The sequence below is a fragment of the Vulpes lagopus genome, chromosome 2 (genome assembly GCF_018345385.1).
Source record: "Vulpes lagopus strain Blue_001 chromosome 2, ASM1834538v1, whole genome shotgun sequence".
In the NCBI taxonomy this organism is placed as follows: domain Eukaryota; kingdom Metazoa; phylum Chordata; class Mammalia; order Carnivora; family Canidae; genus Vulpes; species Vulpes lagopus.
This window is the reverse complement of record NC_054825.1, coordinates 132,958,530-132,977,716: the sequence shown is the minus strand read 5'-3', so window position 1 is coordinate 132,977,716 and position 19,187 is coordinate 132,958,530. Positions and strand designations below refer to the sequence as shown.

Genomic DNA, 19,187 nt, shown 5'->3' with positions numbered 1-19,187 from the left:
CTACCAACCACCTGACACTCATCTGGAAGGCACAAACCTCCTCCTTTGGGCAGGTCCCCCTTCTTGAAGTTTTTGCCCAAGGTTGACATCTCTAGGGATTACACCTTAATTTACTGAATTTGGTGGTCTTGGACAAGGTTCAAATCTCAGCCCACTACTCGGGCTGTTGATTTGGGACAGGATGGTTCTCTGTGGCTCATCTTCCTAACCTTTAAATAGGGATTAAATAAGATAAAAGGTGCGTGCCAAGGGGGTCAGCACACAGTAAGCGCTCAGCAAATGGTAGTGATCACCGTCATTATGATTTGGTAAAGTGTATTCACTTATTTTTTCTTTTAGCTAATCAACATTTGTACTAAGCACCTACAATGTCCTAGGCACTGGACATGTTCTAGACACGGGGATACAGCAGCAGCCCTGCCCTCACAAAGCTGCCAGTATGGTAGGGAAGCCAGAGAGCACACCCAACCACCACAGCGTTTATGAATTGACCAGGAGCAACGTGATTTGGAGTGTCACTTTAGAGAGAAGGCTCAGCTCATGTGTGCAATGGGGCATTAAAATTTTGTGGCTTTATTAAACGTTTACTGGCTGATCAACTGATCCATTGGGAAATCTTTCTAAGCCCTCCAGCAAAAATGAGCACAAAGTCTATCCAGGTCACATATGCAACCTATATGCCCACAGCAAGTCACACTCCCAGGCTACCTGAGTAAATCTCTTCCTTCTCTGGCTCTCCTCCTCCCAGAGGCCAGGCCTCCTTTCTTCTCCAGGGTCCTCTGGGATCTAAGTAAGTAACTATTTCTCTGGGAGGAATGTCACACGTCAGATGTCTTTCAACATCTCTGACTGTTCTTCACACATCACTAAGGGCGTAGAATTTTAAACAGAGCGCTTGGGAGGAAAGGTCTATCTTTGAAGACATCCTAAGTCTGCAGGAGAGGGAGGTGAGTAGAGAAGGGGGAAGAGCATTTATTCCAGTCACACTGCAAAGGAGGGAACTAAATAACAAGATGGAAGAAGAGGTGAGGACACTCCAACCCCGAATGTGACTATCTACCGTATAGTGCATACACACAAACCCACCAAAGGGAATAAAGGAGCTTAGAGAAACATTAAGTGGCTCCAACATTTCTGGAAGCATTCAGAGCAGAAAATTCTTCTTTTTTCAGAAGAAAAAAAAATGTCTTACCTCTAGTTCTAGAAGTGTAGCCAAGCTAGCCCTGTAAAACAATTCTCCAGGTCACGTGGCCCACCCAAACTAAACCCCAATGGGTTGTCACTACTCTCTAATAAATATTGTTTTCTGAAAGGAAACAGAAAATTCTGGAAAGATGCACCGAAAAAATCAGTAGAAATTGTGACCTCTAAGGAGTACATCTGAGGTGAGGTGTAGGAGGGTTTATATTTCATTGTGTAATCTTTTACATGATTTGAACTTTTTCTATGTATTCTATAATAATTATTAAAGATAAAATATATTATCTCCAAAATAAATGATGGAGGGAAAACTGCTGATTTGAGAGGTGCTGTTTATTTATCAATAATTACAAGTTTCAGGACTTAATTTTGTCTGAATCACTGGATGATCCAACAAGTATAAAAAGAAGTACATACCATAACCAACTGGGATTCATCCCAGGCACACAAGGCAGGTTTGACTTTAGAAAATCAATTAATGTATTCTGTCACAACAAACTAAAAAGAAAAATCACATGATCCTATCCATCAGTTCAGCAAAAGCATTTGACAATATCCAATACCATTCATGATAAAATCACCCAGTAAACTGGGAATAGAGGGGAATTTTCCCAACTTGATAAAAAAAAAAAAAAAAAAAAAACCAACTCTACCAAAAACCCTACAGCTACCATCATACTCAATGGTGAGACTCTCAAAGCCTTCCCACTAAGATCAGGGACAAGGCAAGGATGTCCCCTCTTGGGACCTCGTTTCAAATTGTACTGGAAGTCCTTGCTAATGCAAAAAGGCAACAAAAGAAGAAGGACGGAGGTAATAAAACTGTCTTTGTTCACAGATGACATGATTGTCTACATAGAAAATCTGAAAGCACCAACAAAAAAGCAAGGTTAAGGGGCACCTGGGCGGCTCAGTGGTTGAGTGTCTGCCTTGAGCTCAGGTCGTGATCCTGGGGTCCTGGGATCAAGTCCCACATCAGGTTCCCCACAGGGAGCCTGCTTCTTCCACTGCCTATGTCTCTTCCTCTCTCTTTCATGAATAAATAAAATCCTTAAGAAAATAATGCAAGGTTAGCATACAAAAGTCGACCTCTTCCCTATATACCAGCAATGAACAGTAGAATTTAAACTTAAGTCATTGTATGTCACTTATTTCTAGGTACAGAGGCAAAACATCAACACTGACCAAGCTCACATGAACCATGCTTTATCACGAAGTCAGGAGAATGATGAGAATGGATGTCTGGATCCCTGGGCCCCGGCCCTCTCGGTGACTCACCAGGAGAGAGCCTTCTCTTCTCTGGGCCGCAGGGGCTCCTGAGAAAGATATAGGCATTGGACTAAAAATCGAAAATCCTTTCCAATGTTCTAAGTGCTCTGGGAGAATAAAGGCACGTAGATCTTCCTCAAAATGTCTTATGCTTTCAAAATTACAGAAGTAAAAAAACATAAGCCGACCAGAAGTTCAAATGGTACAAAAGTACATAGAGACAAGCTAAAAGGCTTTTTCCTGAGCTGCTCCCCTGCTTGACTCTCAATTCCTCTCTCCTTCCTTAATTAACTGCCACTAAGATGCTAACGCCATGCTGTCCAGTATGATAACCATGAGCACGTGGAGCTATTTATATTTGGACTTTTAATGAATTAAAAGGAAATAACATTGGAGGTCAGTTCCTCAGGCACATATGTCACATTTTACAAGCTCAACAGCCACCATAGGCTAGTGACTACCAAGGTGGATGGCACAGATGTAAGAGTTTCAACATCACCAAAGCTCTATGGGACAGTGCGTGTCCAAAGTGCATCAAGCGCATCTCATTTGTGTTCAGCACTTACTTCCCGGAGCCCCCACAATGACTCCCATCAGGCCCTCCCTGGCTGGACTCAGAACCACCATAAGTTAATGGGCTGAGTTGCCTTGGAAAGGTCTGTCAGTTTCCTGATTTCCAGTTAAGAAAGACTTGCTTTATCACTGGGCTCACTGAAGGCCATGGGACCATGGCCACCCCAATGACACATAAAAGTCTAAAACCTTCACTAAGAACTGGGAAACTTTAGTGTTCTTCAGGGTGGTGCTTTTCAGGGGCGCCTGGGTAGCTCAGTCAGATGACCATCTGCCTTCAGCTCAGGTCAGGATCCCTGGGTTCTGGGATCAAGTCCCACATAGGGCTCCCTGCGCAGTGGGAATTCTGCTTCTCCCTCTCCCTCTGCCTCTCCCCCTGCTTGTGCTACCTTGCAAGTGCGCTCGTTCACTCTCTCTCTCTCTCTCTCTCTCTCTCATAAATAAATAAAATCTTTAGGGGGAAAAAATGGTGGTGCTTTTCAAGAAGCACTGAGGCATTCAAAGCCTGAGATAAAACACCCTATGTGTCTTGCCCCTGGCTCTGGAAGTGTAGCTGAGCTGCAAAACAATTCTCCAGGTCATTTTGGCCCAAGCAAACCACACCTCAATGGGGTAATCTCAATTATCCCCTAGTAAACAGTAGCCATATTGTTTTCTAGACACCAACTCTCCACTCTCGTGTCTACACAGTCTGAATAGGTAATTGCCAACTTTCTACTGCATAGTATAGACCTCTCTGTGGATATATAAAATCATAATGCATTTCTTTTAGCTTCCCATAAACACCATGCCTTTACCTATTCTCAACCCTCTACCTTCTTTCCTCCCTTTACCCCTTCTGAACACATTCCCCCAATTTATTGGCTAGACAATGCTTACCTTTTCTTTAAGACCCATTTGAGATATCATCTCCAGAAAACCTTTGCTGTCCTTCTTAGGCTAGATTAGGAGCCCCAGTGGCTACTCCAGAATTTCTCTATAGGACACACTTGGCAGGTGAAAAGTTGGTAGGAAGTAGTGAAGGGAGTTTGTGACTTCTCTTGAAATCATATCTTATTTTTTTTTAAGATTTTATTTATTTATTCATGAGAGACACAGAGAGAGAGGCAAAGACACAGGCAGAGGGAGAAGCAAGCTACATGCAGGAAGCCTGATGTGGGACTCGATCCCGGGCCTCCAGGACTAGGCCCTGGGCTGAAAGGCAGCACTAAACCACTGAGCCACCTGGGCTGCCCCGAAATCATATTTTAGAGCAAGGTACAATTTTTGCTGAGATATCTGCAAGAAGAGCAAAGTTATTTAAGATGTTCTTATCTACAAGTAAATGTGAGTAAGAAAATATCAGTGATCCCTTTCAAAGAACATCCTTTTGAGGAGTACTGACTTTGGAGGAGAGCAACCAGAGTTTAAAAGAAGGACACATCCTTCCCCAAGCTGCACTTCAGCTCTCCTATTGGCTCATCTATGTGCTCCAACAATGTCCTGATGGGTGTTCTTCTATCATAGCAGTACTGACTTGAGTCTGTTTATGTATATGTGCATCTTCTCCATTAGACTGCGAAGGACCATACTTTTTATTTATCTCTGTATCTCTAATACTCAGGCCAGTGTTTAAGCAGAGGTGCTCAATAAATGTTCGTTGGATGGATAGGTGGGTGGATGGATGAATGTGTGGGTAGGGCAGATGGATGGATGGATAGATGGATGGATGGATGGATGGACGGATGGAAAGATGGGAAGAGATGCTTTCTCAATATTCAATTTTACCTTCAGACCAAATCTTCTAAAGGATAAAGACCAGGGATTTCAAAATCAATATCTCTCCTGTAACCTCTCTCTCTGTCTCTCTGTCTCTCCCTTCTCTTTGTCTCTCCCTGTTTCTTTCTTTCCGTGTCTCTCTCCATTTCCAGTAACACCAAAAAAAAAAAAGAGCTTTATATTTAACAACCACTCAATACAAAGGCTGGCATTCCCCACCGAGTGAGTATACTAAAGAAAGACTGGGGGGAAAGAAGAAAGAAATCTTTAACAATAAATATTGGATAATAGCATTAAAAGCCTCCCCTTCTCTAATGGAGGCACAATTTGGAGATAAACCTAAACCACCTTCCTCTCTGTGGCATATGATTAAAATCTGCTTTGTTCTTCTAATTTGCTATTCTCAAATTACCACACTGCTGCTGGCACTGCAAACTCTCAGACCTCATGGCTGCCCTTGAATTACTGTACAACTTTTTCTCCTTTTTTTTCCCTTTTAATCAGCACTGAACCAAGAAACTGCCACCTACACCTGGTGGAGAAATAATGTCTCCAAAACTGGAGACAAAAGGTGCCATCCAAGGTGCCCCTGCCACCACCCACCCCCGTGCCATGTTGCCCCTCAGCAGAAGCACATCTCCCTTGAGGTTTGGGAGCACAAAAGGTGAAGTCATCCTTGACAAGGCTCCAGGTGGTACAAAGTGTTTTTTCCACCCCGACTCCAGAGATTTTATACTGCCTCAGCTTTCAAAACAAAGAGAGCCTGAAAAGGATGTGACTAGTGCCTAACTATCAAACACTTTGTTTTCATATATTTCCAGAAATCCTCTAAATACCATGGTCTGGGATTGCTAAGATTTCAACTCTCAAAGCCAATCTCAAAACTACAAGGTAGGGGATCCCTGGGTGGCGCAGCGGTTTAGCGCCTGCCTTTGGCCCAGGGCGCGATCCTGGAAACCCGGGATCGAATCCCACGTCAGGCTCCCAGTGTATGGAGCCTGCTTCTCCCTCTGTCTGTGTCTCTGCCTCTCTCTCTCTCTCTCTGTGCGACTATCATAAAAAAAATAAAAATAAAGATTAAAAAAAAAAAACTACAAGGTAAATTACCATGGAGGATAGAAAGAAAATTCTTTTTTTTTTCCTTAGGAAGGCTTTTATTTATTTTTTAATAAATTTATTTTTTATTGGTGTTCAATTTGCCAACATATAGAATATTGACATCATCCTTCCTCTTTCTTTTTCCTTTCAATTTCTTAGAAGTTAATTTGAATTTCAAACTACAAGTAATGTCTATACCAAGCCAAATGTGTAAAGAAAAGATATCTTTCAATGATCTAGTATGTTATACAGCAAAATACTCATAAATACATGATAACTTGACCACAATTTTCATGGGGACATCCACTGACCCACACACTGACTAAAAGAAAGCAGAGAAGAACTAAAACTGTGTCCTTGGATGACAATTTTAAAAAATCAACATGCTTTTTTCATCCAGAAATGTGGTCAGTGTATGGTTTCTCCCTTTTGCTATTAGAAAAGTTGCCAGTTAGGGGCACCCAGCTGGTTCAGTTGGTTGAGCACTGGACTTTTAATTTGGGCTCAGGTCATGATCCCAGGGGCGGGAGATCAAGTCCCACAACGGGCTCTGCACCCAAGCAGAGTCTGCTTGAGATTCTCTTCTTTTCCCTCTGCCCTTCCCCTTGTTCACATGCTCTTTCTTTCAAATAAATAAATACATTTTTTTAAAAAAAGAAAAAAGTTGTCAGTGAAAAAGAATCATATCATTTCGACTACTAAAGAAGATTCAAAGACAAAATGATAGCATTTAATATAGTAGGAGCAAACTTAAAACTCAAGACACCAGACCTCATCCTAATTTTGCTAAGTCTGTGACCTTAGGCAAATCATATCACCTCTTTGGATCTCAATTTAATCTACTAGCTAATGCACATTATTAACATACTACTCAAGAATATCAAGCAGCATACGAAGGAAGAGAAAGGATGCTACTAAACAAAGAATAATAAATACTCAACACCACCATAACATTGCAGGCAACACCTACATACAGACACAGATCACAAGGACTAGCATTATGTTCAGAACAATGAGCATCCATAGGTATGTAGACCAGCCCAAAAAATAACATGAACTACTGACATCAAGGAAGACTCATCAGTCAGCCTATTAATTAGGTTTTTGGGGACATCTGGGTTGGCTCAGTGGTTGAGCATCTGCCTTTGGCTCAGGCTGTGATCCTGGGGTCCTGGGATTGAATCCCCACATCAGGCTCCCAATAGGGAGCCTGCTTCTCCCTCTACCTATGTGTCTGTTTCTCTCTGTGTGTCTCTCATGAATAAATAAATAAAATCTTTTTTTAATTAGGTTTTTGTCCTCTCTTTATTAATAAGTCTAATTAGTTGCTGATAGTTTAAGACTACTTATTTTTATTGCCAATCCATTAGTAAATGATACTGTGTTTGAATCTTCAGTTTGTGTGTCAAGGCAATCCTTTCCAGGCCAATGTTTTACCAGCAAGCCCTCATGGCTCAAAGCAACAAATTACATCTCTGAGGGGAGACATAATAAACCAAACCCTAATCTCTTCACATGCTAATTGCTTTTCCTTGTTACAGAATAATCATACTTCAAACTTCAGCATGATACATAGATATACATTCAGACAAAAATGTTACACCTAACATCCAGGTCATTGCATTACTCAGATTAGATTAATTTTTGGAGTGATTTTTACAGAACTTGAATTTACTTTAACTAAAATTGACAATAATCCCCTGGGAACTAATTAGAAAACAAAATTTGCTGGAGGGGATATCCAAGATATAAATTAATATTAAATAAAAGCTAAATTATTACAGCATAACTTAAAAAACTGCTCCTCATATAACACATTTACTTCAATTTTGTACCAAGTTGATAAGATTTTAAAATGTATTATCTACTTAATGTTCATGACATTGTCTCAAAGGGTGACTTCCTAGAGTGCAAATCCTATGCTTTGTAATTCAGAACCTTCCAGCTGAGAGAGGACTTTTTTCATTTGATAGTCCAAGCAAGGAAATGAGGATGAAGAGCAGAAAAATGCTTTTCAACTGGTAACTCTGTTTTGGCTGTCCTAGTTGCAGAAGAAAATGGAGATACTCCTATTCTGGTCAAAGTTGCCTAACAAAAGAAAAATGATCAAGTACTCTTGGGAAGAATTTCAGAGCTCAGAATCCATTGGCTTGATCTACAAGGATGCCCTAAGCAGAAAGATAGACAAAAAGGACCTATCCTGATGGTTTCATTCACACACCGACATGGCTTCTACTACCATTTGCATGAACACTAAGTATCCCCTTATCTGTGTCTCCATGCCAGACCTCTATGCTGACTTTCTTTGCTTATTTCCAGGTATCTACTGGGAATTCTTTGCTAAGATACTCTCCAGACTCCTCAAAGTTAAAAGCCCAAAATGAATCTCGTCATCTCCTCCCCCAACCTGCTTCTCCTTGATTTAGTCCTTTCAGGGCCAGCTTCATGGATGAATGGCCCATGCTTAGAAGGGCTCCACACTTGGTTTAAATGTCCGCTACTGCATTCTTGAAATTTTTTATTTTTGAACAAAAGGTTCCATATTTCCACTTTGCCCTGAGTCCCAAAAATTCTGTGGCCAGGTCTGTCTTTCCTGGGGGGGCATGGCCACTACATTTGTTATGGAAACCAACCTCTTGGGACTGAATCCCAAATCCTCCCTTCCTTCATTTCTGTATCTGATCATGCTGTTTCATGTTCAGGGTTTTATATCAAGCAGAGGCTCTCCTTACTTGAAATGCCTTTTTCTCCTTCTTCAAAGAATTGATTTCCACTTGTCCCTTAATTATTAATCAAGTTCGTCTATACCAGAAATACTTTTTGATGCCCCAGTCTAATATAGATACCTACCTCCTCCTGGTCTGCCACTTCCATATACCTATCCCTACAGCTGTCATTTGGTCCCTGTACCACTATCTTGTCTCTCTTCCCCCAAATGACTGGGAGCTTCTTGATGCTCATTATTTTTTCCTTACCTAGTTCCCAGCTGTGTACTTATTAAATAAGATTGATGCTATTTCAAAAAAAAAACTTCATTAATTCACTTTTGGAAAACATAATTGCTTGATCTATACAATTGTTCTTTCCTCTCAAAATAAAATTTTTCCCCCTAAAGTTATCCTCTCATTTCCCTCCTGAATCTTCAGGCAAACCACCAAAACAAACAGCTTAGGTTTGTTACCAGAGCTTATGTTACACCTCAAATGTATTTTTCATTGTCATCTAGGGTCACTGTCCCCTGGGGTCACTTCCGCAAGTAAGGACAGCTGGGTCCCGTATGCCTTTGGGAGCTTATAGGCACTGCCAGCTTATACACAATGATCTGTTTGTGCCAAGAAGGTACCAGAATTCCCCTGCAATGCCACTAAGAGTCCAGAATATAGGAAATCAAGAGTGGGAAATGTGGTCCAGAGGGACAAGAACTCTCTTATTAACCCTGGGCCCCCATGTGCTATCAGACGTTCAGCACTTCAGGTTGGCCATCAGAGGAAATCCTGCTTGAAAAACAATCTCATGATTTGGCTGCAGCTGGGAATCAAAAGGAATCATGCCAGCCCCAGTATCAGTGTATAATCAGTATTTCAGTCTATCATGATACATGCACCTGGATGGATTCTTTTATTCATTCATTCACTTAAACATTCATTTACCATCTACTGAGGGAAGCATGCTGGGTGAATGTTTATCAAGGGAGAGGCCAAAAAGTCCCCACACTCAAGAAAATCAAAAACTTTATTATGAAACAGATAAATTCCCCTAACACCTTACTATTCCAAGTGTGAGGCATAGACCAACAGCAGCTTCTGGAAGCCTGTTAGAATGCTGAATTCTAGGGCCCTCCTCCAGAACTCCTAGATCAGAATTTGCATTTTAACAAGAGCACAAAAGATCCACAACAATATCAGAGACCAAGAAGCATTTACACATCCCTCCCAAGAGCTGAACACCAACTCCTCTGAGTCTGAATTAAGTTCAGCTCTCAGTTGCAAAACCTGTCCTAAGGATTCCTCATCATAATCCCACTTTTCCCCATCTCTAGACTCCATGTCTAGCTCTCTGCTACTTCATAGAAGCAACTTGAATCCTTCATCACCTAAAGTGGAAACTAAGAGGAAGCCGGACTATGTACCAAATGCCTATCACTCCTGCCCATGAATCTCGTATTAGACTTTCTGCAGGACACATTCTGGTATTTCCATTCCTGCAATCTTTTAAGTTTCCCCAAAATGCCTACTCAGAAAAGGAAGTAACCACTGAAGGATGCATTCAAGTACTTTACATTTTAAACTCTTAATGCATTGTTATTTTACAATTTCAACAATCAAAGGAGGGGTCTCAAGACTTGGCTTAATCGAATTGTTGGAGGTGAAAGATTCAGCTGGAGAGCAAGTACAGCTGGGAAATGCTCACCACAGTGGAGCCAGATCTTGTCCTTCTCTCAGCATTGGCATGCTCATATGCACACACTTGCACACACATGCGCACACACACACACAGAGAAGTATATGGTTACTACTAAGAATTCCAAATACACATATACAAATTTTCCTTGGATGTACACAATGGATTTAGTTGATATCATTTCAAATACCTGTAAGTTGTCAGGCATCTCTCAGATCTCCCAAGATGCACTGGGAGTTCTGTTTTATTTGGTTGGGGTATTTTTTTTTTTTAAATATTTCAAGACATCCAGTAAATTGAGAGTCGCCAAAACCTGCAATAAGGTTCTTGGCCTCAAATTTCCCTTACACTCTGGAGGAGCAATAGAATTTTTATTTGTGTCAGAAATATCAGTTTCCCGTGAATTTTTTTGAATATCAATTTTGCGATTCATGTAAAGATAATGAACCACTGCATGTTAACAAAAAAATGGATATTTTATGAAAAATAACTTGTATTTGGGATCCCTGGGTGGCGCAGCGGTTTAGCGCCTGCCTCTGGCCCAGGGTGCGATCCTGGAGACCCTGGATCAAATCCCACATCGGGCTGTCCTGGTGCATGGAGCCTGCTTCTTCCTCTGCCTGTGTCTCTGCCTCTCTCTCTCTCTCTCTCTGTGACTATAATGCATAAATAAATTTAAAAAAATTAAAAAAGAAAAAAAAAGAAAAAGAACTTGTATTTACAAACTAATAACTGATTTAATGAAAAAGTAGCCTTGTTTTACATTAATGCCTGACTCAAAAGAAGACAGGTAGATTCTCGCATCTGCTTCTACATTTACTGCATGTCTATATCACATATCATCTGGCCTCTGGAAAACTCCACTGCACACTTGTGAAGGAACAATAGTGGAAAAGCAAACAACATCTCAAAAAGGATGACAAGACAATTCAGCAGGAAAGAAAATTGTTTTTGCAAATAATGGTGCTGGGACAGCTGAATATTCACGTGGAAAAGAATAAATTTGGAGCCCCTGCTTTACACCCTATACAAAAGTTAACTCAAATTGGATCAAAGATAAGAAGTAGCTGTGTGCTACTGTGAATTATAATCAGAAATATATATTTTGTCTTTGTCCTCATTTCCCCACCAAAGCTCCTAAAACCCTTGTAATTTCCTAAGTGACGTGAGCAAGAAATGTGTCTTTTGTTATGTTAATGAGGTGACTTTTGGAAATCCCCTGTGGATGAAGGCTGGTTGCCAGGGGAACCCACCACGTGAGTAGAGGTCCCGAGGCCCAGACCTCCAGGGAGGGGAGAGGGGCTGGAAATTAAGTTCAACCATCAATGGCCAATGATTTAATCAATTGTGCCGGTGTAATAAAGCCTCCATAAAAACCCAAAAGGACAGGATTTAGAAAGTTTCTGGATTAGTGAACACACAGAGGTGCCTAGAGATCAATACTCCTGGAGAGAGTATACCCTTTCTTTCCCCTGACCTTGCCCTATGCATCTCTTCCAACTGGCTGTTCCCAAGTTACATCCTTTTATAATAATTGTGATCTAGTAAGTAGAATGTTTCTCTGAGTTCTGAGAGCCACTCTAGCAAATTAATCAAATTCAAGGAGGAGGTCTTGGGGACCTCTGATCTACAGCCAGTCAGTCAGAAGCCTGGCCTCATGACTGGCCTCTAAAGTGGGGGTGGTCTTGTGGGACTGAGCCTGTGGGATCTGATGCTACCTCCAGGTAGACGGTGTCAAAATGGAGTTGAATTGTAGGTGTAGGTGGTGTCAGAGAATTGTTGGATACAATGGAATTAGAACCAAAATACTCTCCATACAATGGAATTAGAACCAAAATACTCTTTGGTTCTCCATACAATGGAATTAGAACCAAAATACTCTTTGGTTCTCCATACAATGGAATTAGAACCAAACATACAATGGAATTAGAACCATACAATGGAATGTATTCCATTCAATGGAATTAGAACCAAACAATGGAATTAGAACCAAAATACAATGGAACTGTATTCCTCCTCCATACAATGGAATTAGAACCAAAATACTCTTGGGCTGTTAATGGTACAGGTTTATTCGGGAGAAGATGAAGTCTTCTGGAAATAGAGAGCAGTCATGATTGACAACCTTTTGAATATACTAAAATCCACTGAAATATATACCTTAAAATAGTAAATTTTGTGGTACATGAATTGCATATTAATACAATAATGAATCAAAAACCTAAATGTAAAACTATAAAAGTGTTAAAACATAGGCATAAGTCTTCATGACCTTGAATTATGCAATAGTTTCCTAGCTATGACATCAGAAACACAACCAACAGAAGGAAAAAAAAAAAGTGAATTTCATCAAAATTTTAAAACTTCTGACACTATCAAGAAAGTAAACAGCTCACAGAAGAGGAAAAATATTTACAAGCCATGTATTGTACAAGTATCCAAAATATAAAAAGAACTCTTATGACTCAATAATAAAAAGACAATCCAATTTAAAAATGGGCTAAGAATCCAAATAGACAGTTCTCCAAAAAAGATACACACGTGGCCCACTGGCACAAGAAAAGATGCTCAACATCATTATCCATCAAGGAAATACAAATCAAACTCATAATAAGATATCACTTCACACCCACTAAGATGGTTATTTCAAACAGATAAATAATAACAAGTGTTGGCAAAGATGTACAGAAATCAAAATTCTTACACACTGCCGATGGGGATGCAAAATGGCATAGCCACTTTGGAAAACAGTTTGGTGGTCTTCCAAAAGTTAAACACAGATCCAGTAATTTCACTCCCAGATACACACACAAAAGAAATATGTGTCCACCCAGAAATTTTTAAAGGAATGTTCGCTGCAACATTATTCATAACAGCCAAAAAGTGGAAATAACTCAAATTTTCACCAACTGATGAATTGATAAAAAGTGATCTAGCCACACGATAGAATATTATTAATATTATTCAGCAATAAAAAGGAAAGAAGTACTGATCCATGCTCCAACACAGATGAACTTTGAAAACTTGCTAAGAAGCCAGACATGAAAGCCCACATATTGTACAACTCCATTTTTATCAAATGCCCACACCAGACAAATCTATAGAAACATAAGTAGTACTGGTTACCCAGGGCTGGAAAGTTTAGGGGGAAATGAGGCAATGGCTGCTAAAGCACTGGGTTTCTTTGGGGGATGGTAACAACATTCCAAAACTGATGGTGGTGATAGTTGCACAGTTCTGTGAAAATATCAACATCGTACACTTTAGGTAGGTAGATTTTGTGATATATGAATTATATCTCAATAAAACTGTTACCCAAGAAAGGCAAACAATATTTTAATATTACTTTGAAAATAGTGTGAACCTTGAAGACCCCCTGAAAGGATCTCAGGGATCCCCAGGGGTCCCCAAAACACAATTTGAGAACCACTGACCCAGACAAAACTATTCTAGGGTATATCCAGATATTCTAGGGTATTACAGGTTATCCTCCTATCAGCCATTTCTACACACCCCCAACCTTCCTTCTCAAGAGAGCCTTGATTTTTTAGGTATTGACCCCTGTCCCATGCCGACCACCACCAGGAGGGAAGTTGATGCCATGCTGAGGTCCCACGGCCAGGTTCTGCTCACTTTGAGGGAAGGTACATTCTCTCCGACTGATCACAGTCACTGGGTTCAGGGGTGGGCATGTAATTTGGGTCTGATCAGAATGCTGCAGGACATCTGCTGCAAATTCTAAATTGGAAGTAGTTTCTCTCTGCCTCTGAAGCAGGCCCCATGAAAATGTGAGGATCAAAACTACCATAACCATTTCACTGCCAGTCTGTCTGAGGATAAAGCCTTACAGAAGGCAGAATAGTCATTGAATGAAGCCCTACACTCGAGACTTCAGGATATACGAGCCAGTAAATGTTCTTAATGTTCAAACCAGTCTGAATTAGAATTTGTTAGATGTAGTTACAAGCACCCAGCTGATAGACTGTCCAAATAATGTGGAGCCAACAGGATTACATTCTCTCTGCAGTCAATACACTTCGCCTTTGCTCTGAGGACATCAAGAGATAAGATCTTAGCAGACCATTGAAATAACATTAGTTTTTTTTTCCACAATATACTTAATACAAAGACCTGGCCCATATAATCTAGGCCTAAAAACGTCAGAGCTGGGCCATGGTATTTAACAAAGTGTTTCTCCCTGCTATTCCTTTTGTGCCCGATTTTCAGTGGACTCTGAATGGCATTCTAGATGAGTTTGATAGAGAAAAGTGTTGGATTGTCCTTATTATCAGAAGAGGTGTGGCTGTCAGCTGGACCTCACTTGGAATTCACCACCAGGATCACCATGGGGCCTGATATTTAAAATGTTTGCATGTGATCATTCAGTTCCTGTTCCAATAGATAAGAAACTCAAAGATCAGTAAACTACTTGCTCCCCCACCCCCGCCCCGCCAGCTAAATTAATTAGAATGGTGCTCTAGAGGCAGCCAGGGTGGCTCAGCAGTTTAGCACCACCTTCAGCCCAGGGCCTGATCCTGGAGACCAGGGATCGAATCCCATGTCGGGCTCCCTGCATGGAGCTTGCTTCTCCCCCTGCCTGTGTCTCTGCCTCTCTCTCTCTCTCTCTCTCTCTCTCTGTGTCTCTCATAAATAAACAATTTTTTTTAAAAGAATGGTGCTCTACCTTTGGGTGACATTTTGACATTTATGACATGCTTTCACATACATCATCTCAACAACACAGTGGAGGTTGGCAACTGAGGAACTATTGTGTCTATTTTACAGATGAACAATGGGGGGCCCAGTGACTTGCTCAAGGTCTCGCACCATCATAGAATGATGGAATTTAGACTTCAAGATGTTAGCTTCTAAGCCAAAGCTTCCCTGCTAAATTATCTCAAACATACCTCCACATAATAGAAAGATAACAGTCAATATTGTTTCAGCTCTTACTGTGGGCCAGCTACCAAGCATCGCAACAGGGCCATGAGGTCTGGCCTATTATAATCCCCACTTTACAGATGAGCAAGCAAACTGAGACCAAAACTGGTAAAGTGACTTGCCCAAAGACACCTGGCTAGTCAGTGGCCTAGCCGGGGTTCCAACCCAAGTGAGTAGTGCTCCAGAACATGAGCTCTCAACCTCTTCGTCTTGGCCACTTCAACAAGAGTAGAGCTCTACCAGCTGTGCCTGCTCTATATCAGATGACTCAGAACTACCCAGAACCCACCAGTTCAGTAAGGACCAAAGTGATATTTAACAACACAAACAACAAAGGATGATCCAACAATTTTTCTTGTTCTGGAATTTGATCACACAAAGATTGCCTATAATAAGCCAGGGCTTAGATAACGTCTTATTAAACTTTCCTGACAATTTTATTGTAATAATAATTATAACTCAATTTGACTGATTCTGAAAGACACCACTGCTTGCTTAGCCAACAGATGTCTCTGCCTTCCACCACAGACAGACACACATGCACACGCACACACACACTTCTCTATTGATTCCATAATGCCAAACCCCACCTCCTACTATAGAGAGTGAAGAGCCAAGATACCAGATGCACACATTCCTAGACTCTTTTGCAGGTAGGGCATGGGTATATGATCCAATCCTGCCCAATAAGATCTGATAGGAAGACTGATGGCGGCCTCTAGAAAAGGTCTTCCTCTGTGACAAAAAGAAATGCATGAGGAGGCACCACTTCTTATACATCGGAAATGGTAGTGCCTGATTCACATCCACAACTACTGCAGCCACCTTTAAGAATCACCGCTCTATGCAATATAGCTGATGTGCTGAGGATGACAGTGTGGGAAGATGGAAAGCACCTGTGTCCATGCAGAACCCCTGAGCAACCCTGAGGCTACCCTACCTCTGGACTCCTCATTAAGTAAGACAATATACTTATTACTTAAACCACTTTAATTTGGCTACTCTCTTACTTGCTGGTAAAACCTCTTAAGCCTCAAGAGGTAGCCACAGAGAAGAAAGAACTCTGGATTTTCAGTCCAACAACCTGGGTTCTAATCTATTTACTTGCCAGGTGACCCAAATCACTTAATCTCTCTCACCCTTATTTTCCCATCTATAGAATTGAGGTGACACTCCATAATACAACATCAATAAAATGGAGACATGAAAATCCTGAAATAATGTGTATCCAATCACCTCGTTAACAACATTGTTTCACTCAAATGCAACTGGTCTGGGTAGTAATTAAATTAGATTTATTAAATTGGAACTATCCATCTAACCCAACTCCTTTATTTTACAAAAGAGGAAAGAAAACATTGACTCCAAATGTCAAGTGACTCGCTCAATGTCACAAACTGCATGGTAACATAATTAAACCATGCATCTCCTGATCCCCAATCCAGTGTTGTCATGCTACTCTCATACTGATAGGTAATGAGCTAGATTAAGTACTGGGCGCTCATTCAATCAACAGGTGTTTGTTGAACATGATTACGCGCCAGGTACTACCCTAGGTATTGGGGAATCCCTAATAAAAAACTACCACCACCACGAAATGTTCCTACTCTACAGATTTAACTGTCTACAAAGGACATTATTCAATCTACATTTATAAATATGAATTGAATGCCTATTATGTATTAAGCACTATGCTAGGATTTCTGTTCAAACACAAATCAGAACTCCCAGTCAACTCCAATAATACCAACCATGTTTACCAGCCTTTGCTAAAGAATGTATAATGTGAAAAGTTTAAATTTTACTCAATAAAAGTCAATATTGAAAAATGACAGGTTCATTAGAAGGAGCTGTGAATAACCATGCCAACATCTGAAAAAGGTGGATAGAATGGGGAAGATGGCTCGGACTCCACTTTACTTGACGCAACAAGACTGAATAAAAGAACTTAGAGTTACCTCATGTCCTTCTACACTGTCCAGACTACAAGGGCTGGCTCAGCTGGAAAAACCCAATAGGAGTATTCAGTCACTCCTTCCATTCCCCCAGGTGGCCTTCTGGTGCCCTACCCTCTCTTTTGGCTCCCTGTTCATCTGGAATTTCTCTTCCTCAGACCTAAACACTCACACCCTAATGACATCATGTGACAACATCCTAAACTCTGGAAAGAGACAGGGCAAGTGACTTTCAGCATCCCCTCTGGAAGTGGATACCAGGCAGCTGCAACTGGGCCACTAGGTGGTTTCTTTGAAAGTCTGTCAATTATATATATAATTTGGAACAGAATAATTAAAAGCTGTTGTTTTGCAAAAAAAAAAAAATCCATAACTCATTTCATGCAGGTTATGGAGGGAGGATGTGTGTAACACTGTATGACAATCCACATACTCGTTTACCTTTGTGATTTCCTGGAACGGAGGAAAAAGGCAAGCAAGGAAGGAAGAACAGATGGATTCCCCGGGGCATGGACTGGTGACTCCAAAAGGTTTTTTTTTTCAAAATACCATTTTGTTCTAACTTTAAACAATTGGATAGTTTTTATGACCCTGTACCCAATAGTGCAATTTCAAATTCCTGGGTTTGAAAAAGTCTAGGAAGATAAGGTCCAAAATTATCAATATAGGATATTTTCATTCATCTAAATGGTGAAATAATCACCATTTGGGGCCAGAAGGAGTAGAAAAAAGATATGCCACAAAATGAAGTGTTTGATTTTTTTAAAAAATTCCAAAAATCAACATTTTGGAATATAGCATTTTAACCTCTTTGGCACCAGCTGGGCCATACAAACTGTAACTTTCCAAACTATTATTAGACCAGCTATAATTTATTGTTTCCCAGGACACCAGACAACAAATACATGCCCTTTGGGGACTGCTTATCTATTCTAAGAAAGACTAAGTCCCAAAGGGGATAAAACCTAGTGGTATCAACTCCAAATGGGACAGGACAGGACACACAGAGGAGGGACTGAGCAGAGGAGAAGTCAAAATCCCTCACTCTCTGCTGCTGGTTCCTCCATTTATTACATATTCAATATGGGTGAAATGATCTGTACGGTACATCCACTTTAGAACCTAAGGCAAAGTGCACAATTATCTCTGGATCACAAGACAGTACATGCGGAACGTTTCTGTGCAACCCTGTGGCAGGAGAAAAACTGCCTAACCTGCTAATCCTTTTATTATTAAGTTTAGCAGCGCTGCTTAGCTCAGAATGAAATTCAAGATCCTCCAGAAAATTCACTGGGAGCCTACTCTCCTGGGAGATAATGGGGCACCACATTCCTTTGAAACTTGTCCAACTGTCTGCTTACAAATTAGTTGCCACTGTCTGTGTCACAAACTCCCATGGCAAACAAATGGGAAAGACCTTTCATTCATTCATTCATTCATTCATTCATTCATTCATTCATTCATCTGGGGTTAGCACAGCCCAGAGACCTGTTCCTGCCGCTGAGAAACGCTGCCTCCATTCATCTCTCAACGGAACTGCAGAGTGGGCTCTGTATTTTAAAAACAAAAACAAAACAAAACAAAACAGCTCAGTCCTGAAGCCTCAAGACTCAGGTAGGCAAGAAGAGGAAATCCCAGAGATAAATAAGCAAATAGATTTAAAAGTCAGAAGCTAATCGTGCTGAGCCCTGACACAACCTTTCCAGATTGCGCTCGCCTAGTGGGTCAAAGGAGAGAGCGCACCGAAAGTGCACGCGCGCGCGCACACACACACACACACACACACACACACACCCTTGCAGCTCACACTACATCTCCTGCAAGCTCAAAAGCACTTAGAACCCGAGGAGGAGGCTGCCAGGAAAGCTACCTTCGGCCAAAGAACTCTTGCTTTGTCCAACTTGGGCAAGAGCAATGTCCACCCACATGCCAAGGGGCGCTTGTTCCCGGGAGCCAGGTCCTGCGAGGCCCCCTCCCTGCCGGCCTCACAGC

At 41.1% G+C, this 19,187-nt stretch overlaps 1 protein-coding gene across 2 annotated transcripts in view; it reads right to left on the bottom strand.

Annotated features, from left to right (window-relative positions):
* Positions 1–19,187, bottom strand: part of FRMD3 (FERM domain containing 3) — a 297,512-nt gene that overhangs the window by 277,123 nt on the left and 1,202 nt on the right. The window lies entirely within an intron of this gene.